An 8,857-nucleotide genomic window follows, 5' to 3' on the forward strand; every position below is an offset into this window, starting at 1 on the left:
TTCCTTGGCCGCTGTGAGGGTCTAAGGACAGAGGGTGTCATACCATGTACAGTCTGTGAAGCCCTTTGAGGCAAATCTGTGATTTGTGATTTTGGGATATAAATTGGGCTATATAAATAAAATTGACTTGCCTTGACTTGACTCCTTGGTATGGGCCAGTCCTCCATGGCGCGGACCTTCTCAGGATCTGCCTTGACTCTCCCGCCCTGAATGACAAAGCCCAGGAAAGACATGGTGCTGACATGGCATGTAACTCACATTTCTTGGCTTTAACAAACAGCTTGTTCTCCAGGAGGAGAGTGAGCACTTGGCAGACGTGGGAGACATGCTCCTCGGGTGATCTGGAGAAAACCAGGATGTCATCTAAGTAGACAAACACAAAGATATGGCAAACTTACTGGTGCAATATTTCTTGATTTAACTAAGGCTTTTGATATTGTTGACCATTACCTACTTCTTGACAAACTTTACTCCATTGGTATTTCTCAACATAGTTTACTTTGGTTCAACTCATATCTTCATAACAGACGACAGTGTGTAAGTTTTAGTGGAAATCATTCTGACTATTTAATTGTCTCGAAGGGAGTACCTCAAGGCACATCCTTAGGACCACTCCTCTTCTCCATTTTTATTAATGACCTTCCAAAAACTTGCTCGGTTTGTCAAGTACATTTATATGCTGATGACACCATATTATATACGTCTAATGATAATAAATCTGTGATAGAAAATTCTTTGCAACATGAGTTTGCCTCAGTCCAGAAATGGTTCTTCTTGAATAAATTAATCTTGAATAAAAAGAAATCATGTAGTATGTTGTTTGGCACCAAACCAGGGCTTGGTGACGTCTCTGATCTGTCCATTTCTTTCATTGATGGCTCACCACTTGATCATGTTACCTCCTTTAAATATCTTGGCCTCTGGATTGACCCACTGCTTTCTTTTAAATATCATATTGAATCCATCACAAACAAACTAAGTTGTAATCTAGCCATACTCTACCGTTCCATAAACTGTTTTACTCTTCTGATCAGAAAAAGAATAGTTACCCAGTTATTACTACCTATTTTGGACTATGCTGACATTGTTTATCAGAACACTTTTGAAACACATCTTCAACCCCTCAATGCCATCTACAATAGTCTCTGCAGGTTTATCTTAAGGTGTCCATATCGAACACATCACTGCTCTTTGTATGAATCTTTGAATTGGTTACCACTCAATAGAAGAAGACATTACCATTGGTTACAATTTATCTTTAAATGCATTCATCTTCACTGTCCCCCTTATTTAAAACAATATTTAATCCCATTCACATCCCCATATCTTCTCAGACACACCCAGCAACCATTTTTCTTTGTTCCTAAAATAAATAAAGAACTCAGCAGACGTGCTTTCAAATTCAAAGCTCCATCAGACTGGAACACTCTACCCAACAATATACGAATAATCAACTCATTTCCTATTTTTAAGAACTCACTATTTAACTATATTAAAATATCGTGTAATTGCTTCTGATGGTAATGTCCTCTTTATCCCTATGATTAACATAGCTATTATATGTATTCATTTATGCATGGTATGGTATAATGATGTATATTATTATTGTTATTATTATTACTACTGTAATATTACTACTATTACTATACTAATAATATACTATTACTATGTTGTATCTATTAACATTGATAACATTACATAGTGTTATTATTATTATTGTTATTAATGCTATTATCATTATGATTGGCACTACATCATGTGTATGTATGTATTCTTGTTTATTTTGTATGGGTGCTGTGGGTTTGCGGGAATGATGTGTGGGTTGGTTGGTGGTTGAGAGCCTTGTGCATGCTGTATGTGATTGTGTTGTTGTGTTTAGTTATGTGTTTTATGTTGGACCCCCTTGAAAATGAGATGGTTCATCTCAAGGGGCTATCCATTAATAAATAAATTTCAAATTAAGGAAATCACAGAGGAAATCGTTTATGAGAGCCTGGAAGACTTCAGGGGCGTTAGTGAGACCAAAAGGCATGACCAGGTATTCAAAATGCCCTAGAGGTGTGTTAAATGGGGTCTTCCACTCGTCCCCCTCTCTTATATGCATCAGGTGATATGCAGTATGCAGGTCCAGCTTAGAGAATATTTTGGCACCTACAAGACATTCAAAAGCTGAGCTTATTAGAGGCAGGGGGTATTTGTTTTTTTACAGTGATGTGATTTAATTCCCGAAAATCAATACATTGTCTGAGAGTCTTGTCCTTCTTGTCCACAGGGGTAGGTGAAACAGCTCCCTCTGCAGGTGGTAAAGCAGACTTAACGCAAACAGCATGACAACAAGAGCTACAACCCACTATACTCCCCAGTCAATATGGAGGTTATGGAGTCTGAGCCATGGATACCCCAAAACTAGGGGAGTCTGAGGTGATGAGATGAGGTAAAACGAGAGTGATTCATGGCGGTTACCGGAGATTACCAGGGACACAGGTACAGTCTGGTGTGTTCCCTCTGCAAAGACTTTGCCGTACAAGGCCAGAGCAGGTATGGGCTTGTCCAAAGGCTCCACAGTACAACCCAGTTGTTTAGCTCGAGCACCGATCACTCCTGGTTGGGTTTCTGGTGGAGATGCCTGCCTGTTCCTGGGCCTCTCTCGAAGGCGATTGTTGATCTTGATGGCCAGGGATATGAGGGAGTGAAGATCGGTGGGCTCATCACGGGTGGCTAACTCGTTCTTCAATTGCTCATTCAGGCTCATTGAGAGCTGACTCATTCCATTGAGCATCTGCGACTGAAGTCCAAAAATCCACAGAAAAATCTTCCACAGAACAACTACCCTGTTTGAGGTTGAGGAGTCGGCTGGAGGCATTTACGCTGTGATTTGGGTGGTCAAAAACATACTTAAGTCTAGTCTTAAAATCACAGAGGGGAACCTTCAGGGCCTTCTACGCCTTCAGAGAAGGCCTTAAAAATTCTAAACTAAAAAATATGAGTATAAAATAATATATGTATTTTTTTTTTAAACTATCTCATTTAATTTGATACAATACATTTAGTACATTTTCTCTCATCTATGTTCTAAAGTTAAGTTTACTGTCAAGATCACATCAGCAACGAAAGGGTTACTGTCCTGAAACATGTTATCCAATCAGAATCGTCCGTCTCCATGGAAACCCGGTTAGCTAGCTCATTAATTGGTTAGGACTTCACGAATCTCAGGGAAGGCCAAGCTATGTGTTTTGGTTTGGAGAGTGATGGGAAAATTGACCAATCACGGTTTGATTTTAAGTGGGCGGGACAAAAACAAAAGATCGTAGGCCTTCGTGAAGTCCTAACAGCGTCAGAGTGGTGAGAGCCGTTGAGAGACAGTGAAATAGTAGAAGACGAGAGTGACGTTGTGGCTAGCTTGATAGCATCGCCTTTTTCAAGGCGGCCTTTCACAGAAAAACTTCAAATAATAAAAAATGAAAGACCAACTCCAGAACTGGAATTAAAAGATAAAGTTAAGAAAGTGGAAAGGCATTTCAAGACCGAAAGTCAGCACACCGGCATCAAGATTCTGCGGCACACCTGCAAGCGACGGTCAGTTTGAAAACTTTGTTTTAGAGGACTAATTAATCTGACATAATCTGGCCATCTCTCTCTCTCTCTATCTCTATCTCTCTCTCTCTTTCGGGCAGCGACACGCTGTCATTCATTCATATTTCAGCGCTGACAGAGATTTGACTTATTATTTGATAATAATAATAAGTGGTTAGTGGTTCAGTTCGCAAGCATGATGTGTGTTTTAGATACATAGATAGTGCGCCTGGCACGTGTGTGCCAGACGCACAGAGGCATGCGTAAAACAGCAATTATGAACACTTCATACTGTTTAGTTAATTTTTTTATTTCTTTTGGAATTTTGTGAGTATTATGGAGCCGTTTTGGTCCATGTTTGTAAGTCTTTTTCCCCACATGATTATATTTTCTAAAGTTGCAAAAAGCAGGGATGGCAAGACTTTGTGTTCATTAGTTTTAAAACATGAAAAATGCAAAAACAGGAGCCGGTCGGACTACTGAAGGCCCAGCTGTAGTGCTCACGGTTCGCCACTGTAAAATCACAAAACAAAAGGGAGCTGAGATTTAAACTGGAGCTCACCGCCTCTGCCCATGCAAACGCTCTGCCCCGAAGCAGTCCGAGGACATACTGGACCTTTGAGGAATCCGACTAGAAAGAGAGCGGCCATTGGTGGAAGATCATGCCACACTGCAGCAAAAAAACCTGGCACTTATCCAATTCCCCAAAAAATGTATCTGGATCACTCATATGATTGTCTCGCATGGTGGGAGAATGAACCGGAGCTTCAGCAGGAGTCAGGACCATTGACAGGACTGAATTAGAGAGACTGGATACCTGGTGCGTTAGCTCCGCAAGTTATGTCTTGGTCTGCATGCTGCACTCAAAAAGAGCCCGGATGAGTTGCTCATGTTGGCCCAGCAGGGCTCCCTGAGAGGACAGGGCATTGTGAGTCAGGTCTGCAGGGTTCATTGTTTGGCCAGTTCGTACTGTTGAGGGCTAGTGCCCGACAGAAAACTGAACCCACAAAGCAGACCATAAAAACAGGAGTAGATTTTGTAGACTTTATTTGCCAAACACAAAAGACACAAACAGACAAGACAGGGGAAGTCCATGGGGAAAACTCCAAAGCAGGATGATGAGGGCAGGCTGACAAGGGCAAGCTTAGTACGGCAGAGCAGGTTGATATGGCAGGGCTGTAGACAAAAAGGGTTAGGATCAATGAGGGAGTGGTTGAAGAAGTAGGTCAGCCACGCCCAACCTGCACAGACAGGGAAGACAGACAAAAACAAACACAGAGCACAAAGGGCAGGGAAACACCAGGAAAACACAGGGTAATAGACAAAGGTAGCACATCCTAACAAAATCCTTCTTATGAGAACTAATTAAATGTTTTTTGAAACCTGAATATGTTGAAAACTGACACCTACCTGGTGCTAGGATAAAAACTGTGATCAAGTCTTAGATGAGAGATCAAGGACTGGCAGGGAACATGCACAGCTTGACAAATGAAACACTTAAACATTTAAGTACTTTTGTTGAAGACTTTAGCACGAAACTCACAAACTCAGAGACTCATCTGTTGTTGCTACATCGATATTGTAGATTGTCATTTGCACAAAGACTGATCCCAGGCCACACAGCACAAACTGCTTCCAAATAAATTGTATTGCATTCCTAAAATAAACATAGACCCATATACCTACATGTAATTAGTTGGGTTATGTGAAAAATGTGACAACATGACATGACGCCGGTTGATTGACGGGCAAACGGACAGTGTTGACAAAAGGTAATGATGTCGAGTCTTCATCTTCATCATGTCCTACAAGGTGTCAACAGGAACAATCAGCAAATAACATTCACACAGCATCTTGCCCAATTTGGAATCTTGCCTAAGGATACTTCGTTAAGGATCACCTTCCAACCGCGCTACCATATACGATGTTTCTTGCTATATGCAGACTATGCATAAGGCCCCTGCAGCCACTAGGGGGCACCCAAGAGAGACTGAATGGACTGGTTATTGTTTGACGGAGAGACAGAACAGACTGGTTATAGTGGGACAGGGAGATTGAGTGGACTGGTTGAAGTGTGTTAGAGATTAATAAAATTAGCAATGGTCTGCATTATGACCTTTAGTAAAATGCTGCTTAGAGGTGTATTTAGCAGAGCATGGAACACACATTTTATGTGCCAGGCGCAGCACACAGAAATAAGGAGTATCAACAGAAAGGACATACTGATAACACATTGCACATCAGTAGTATACATTTGAGGGCAAGCAGATGAAATACTGAAGCACTCTTTGTGCTCCAATTCAAGGCCATGGGCCCAGGTGGAGACAGGCACTGACCAACACTAGACAAGATACAAAAGTGTGCTGTTAGCTTCTTCCTCCCACAGGACGGTGACCGGAAGCTGAAGCATCAAGCGGCTAGGACTAGCCTGTGTGCCAACAAATGGGCGGGCTGAGTCTAAATCATAGTGCTGCCCCAACAGTTTTGACCAATCAGATAGTCGCACATTTACATTATAAAACACATTTCATTAAAAAAGTAAGCTAGGCATCCTTTTCTGCGAGGTGGTTACAGCTTACTGCTTAGCAGCCTGTGGTTTCTGAACAGAGAAGGTCCATATACATGCTTTTTCATTATTGTCTTAACTAAATAGTCAAAATTATTTTACTCTCCTCTCATCTGTTCTGCAAAAAAAAAACTCTAACAAGTGGGACAGAGAGGATGAGCAGACTGGATGATCTGATGATCTCTTGTGCGAAAAAAGATTTCGACCTTCAATAAGTACACAACTTAAAAATGTAATTAACCACACACACAAAAGAAACACAAAATGCTGACAACCTAGAGACGTTAACTTTAGTTTATTCACACATTTTGCTTTTTACCTTTGAAAATCTGCGTATTCTGTACATTCAGTAGTAAAAGATGTGGAAGACTTACAGCCATTTGATAGCCACATAAGATATATATTAAGTGTTTCCCTGACTGTGACAACCAAAGTCTGCTGAGGAACCGATTGGAGAAGGCAGTCAATGCATGACAAACTCATTCACACGCAATACAAAACTACTGTTGCAAAATGTCGTATCAAAACCAGAATCATGTAAAGAAAGACGTACAACATGAAACAGAACTAAAATGTGGAAGAAAATATTCTGGCACGACGAAAAACTAAACCTTTAGTGTTTCACTTCAATCACATCTGGGAATACTGCATCAAGATGATTAGTACGTCAAAAGGGAGTGATCAGCATACAGAATGTTGCTGCAGAAATTGTCAAATCAATTAGATTGAAAACATCAGAAAAACTACTTCATGACCAACAATCTAAAAACCTGGCCATATTCAAAATGACAAAACTCACATTCTTAAATTATTATTTTTTTAAAAGAAGCTTATTTAAAAGAAACACTCACTGGTCTTGTTATAGTTCCATTTCAGAGAGTGGCTCTTGTGGAAGATAGAGCCATCAAACTTGTCGTTGGGAAGACTGAGGGCTACTGGGCTGAGCCTTGGCATCAAGAGATACGTCACCCTCACAAACACCAAACTAATTCAGAAAATCCTTATCAAAATTAAAATTTAGCATTAAAAGGTTGCAAATGGCTGAAAAAGTAGTACATTCCAAAGATGAACTTGTTGACAACTTAATATTATATATAAACTGGTAGCAACTGATAACCAAGTACCCAATCAACCGTTAAACAAAGACGTCAAATATCCATGCAGCTTTCAAGAATTAAGGCCCCTATAAATTGGCTGATAACAGCAATCCTTCAGGTTCATCATACATCACATTGTGTGAGTTGCAATCTTCACTATACTTTGAGGCATGTCAAATTGTGTGATGAAGTTTTGGTGATTCTAACCAGAAATAGAATAGCTATATGCATGCATTAATATGTCAATGTCTACTCACATGTTCAGCATGCAGTCATATAGCATTGATACTTACTGTAAAATAAGTAGCTTGAACCATATATATACAGCTCTGGAAAAATTTAAGAGATACTCCAAATTGTCCAAATTATCTCTAGATGTATGGCAGACATTCCATTCCAGTGTCTGTTGAATTCAAACACAAGCACATCTTATTCTACTTATTGGGGAACCGATTAGGTGATCACCTGAACCAGATCCCATTTAACAAGGAAAAGTATAAAAACCAGGCTCTTAAGGGCTGAAGTTGTGCAAAGCTAGAAAATAACGGGGAGCTTCTCCAGAAAAAGTGTCCTAAGGGTCCCCGCAATCTATCAATCTTTGAGGTAGACTCTCAGCATGGCCAGCAGGCCTACCGTCGCATGGCCCACCTTAGCTCAAGCAGCCTAAAACTTACATTTGCACAGCAGCTACTTTCTGGTTACTTTGAAGTTCATATCATATTGTCTTGCATCGAGGCTTAGCTTCTTCCTTTTAGGGTTAGCGTTAGGTATATGGTCAGGGTTAGGTTATTTGGGTTAGGGTTAGGTTATTTGGGTCAGGGTTAGGTTATTTGGGTTAGGGTTAGGTTATTTGGGTTATGGTTAGGGTTAGGTTATTTGGGTCAGGGTTAGGTTATTTGGGTTAGGGTTAGGTTATTTGGGTTATGGTTAGGGTTAGGTTATTTGGGTCAGGGTTAGGTTATTTGGGTTAGGGTTAGGTTATTTGGGTTATGGTTAGGGTTAGGTTATTTGGGTCAGGGTTAGGTTATTTGGGTTAGGGTTAGGTTATTTGGGTTATGGTTAGGGTTAGGTTATTTGCATATGCACGTCAAACAGCCCGTTGGCCTACATAGGCCTATTTGCCATGGAATTTGGCAGTAATGGTGGAAAAAGTTACAGACCGGGGAACATAGGACCCTTTTTGGGAACATAGACACACTCCCTTCAAGGTGTGGACAAAGCTGAGCTGCTTTAATTTTTGTGCCAGGAGTGCTATAAAGTCACCACACAGCAATGTGAAAGACTGATAGAGAGCATGCCAAGACACATGAAAGCTGTGATTGAAAAATCAGGATTACACTACCAATTATTGATTTTTGAACTCTTCCCAAGTTAAAACATTAGTATTGATTGGTTAAAAAATGATTATGAACTTAATTTCTTTGCATTATTCAAGGTCTGAAAACACTGTCTTTTTTAAAATTTTGACCAGCTGTAATTTTCTGCAAATTACAATATTTTTATTTGGAATTTGGTAGAAATGTCAGTAATTTATAGAATAAAACAAAAATGTCAAACATACCTATAAATAGTAAAACAAGAGATAGTGATAATTTTGCAGTGGTCTCTTATTTTTTTCCAG

Source organism: Centropristis striata, chromosome 2 (genome assembly GCF_030273125.1).
Source record: "Centropristis striata isolate RG_2023a ecotype Rhode Island chromosome 2, C.striata_1.0, whole genome shotgun sequence".
Classification (NCBI taxonomy): domain Eukaryota; kingdom Metazoa; phylum Chordata; class Actinopteri; order Perciformes; family Serranidae; genus Centropristis; species Centropristis striata.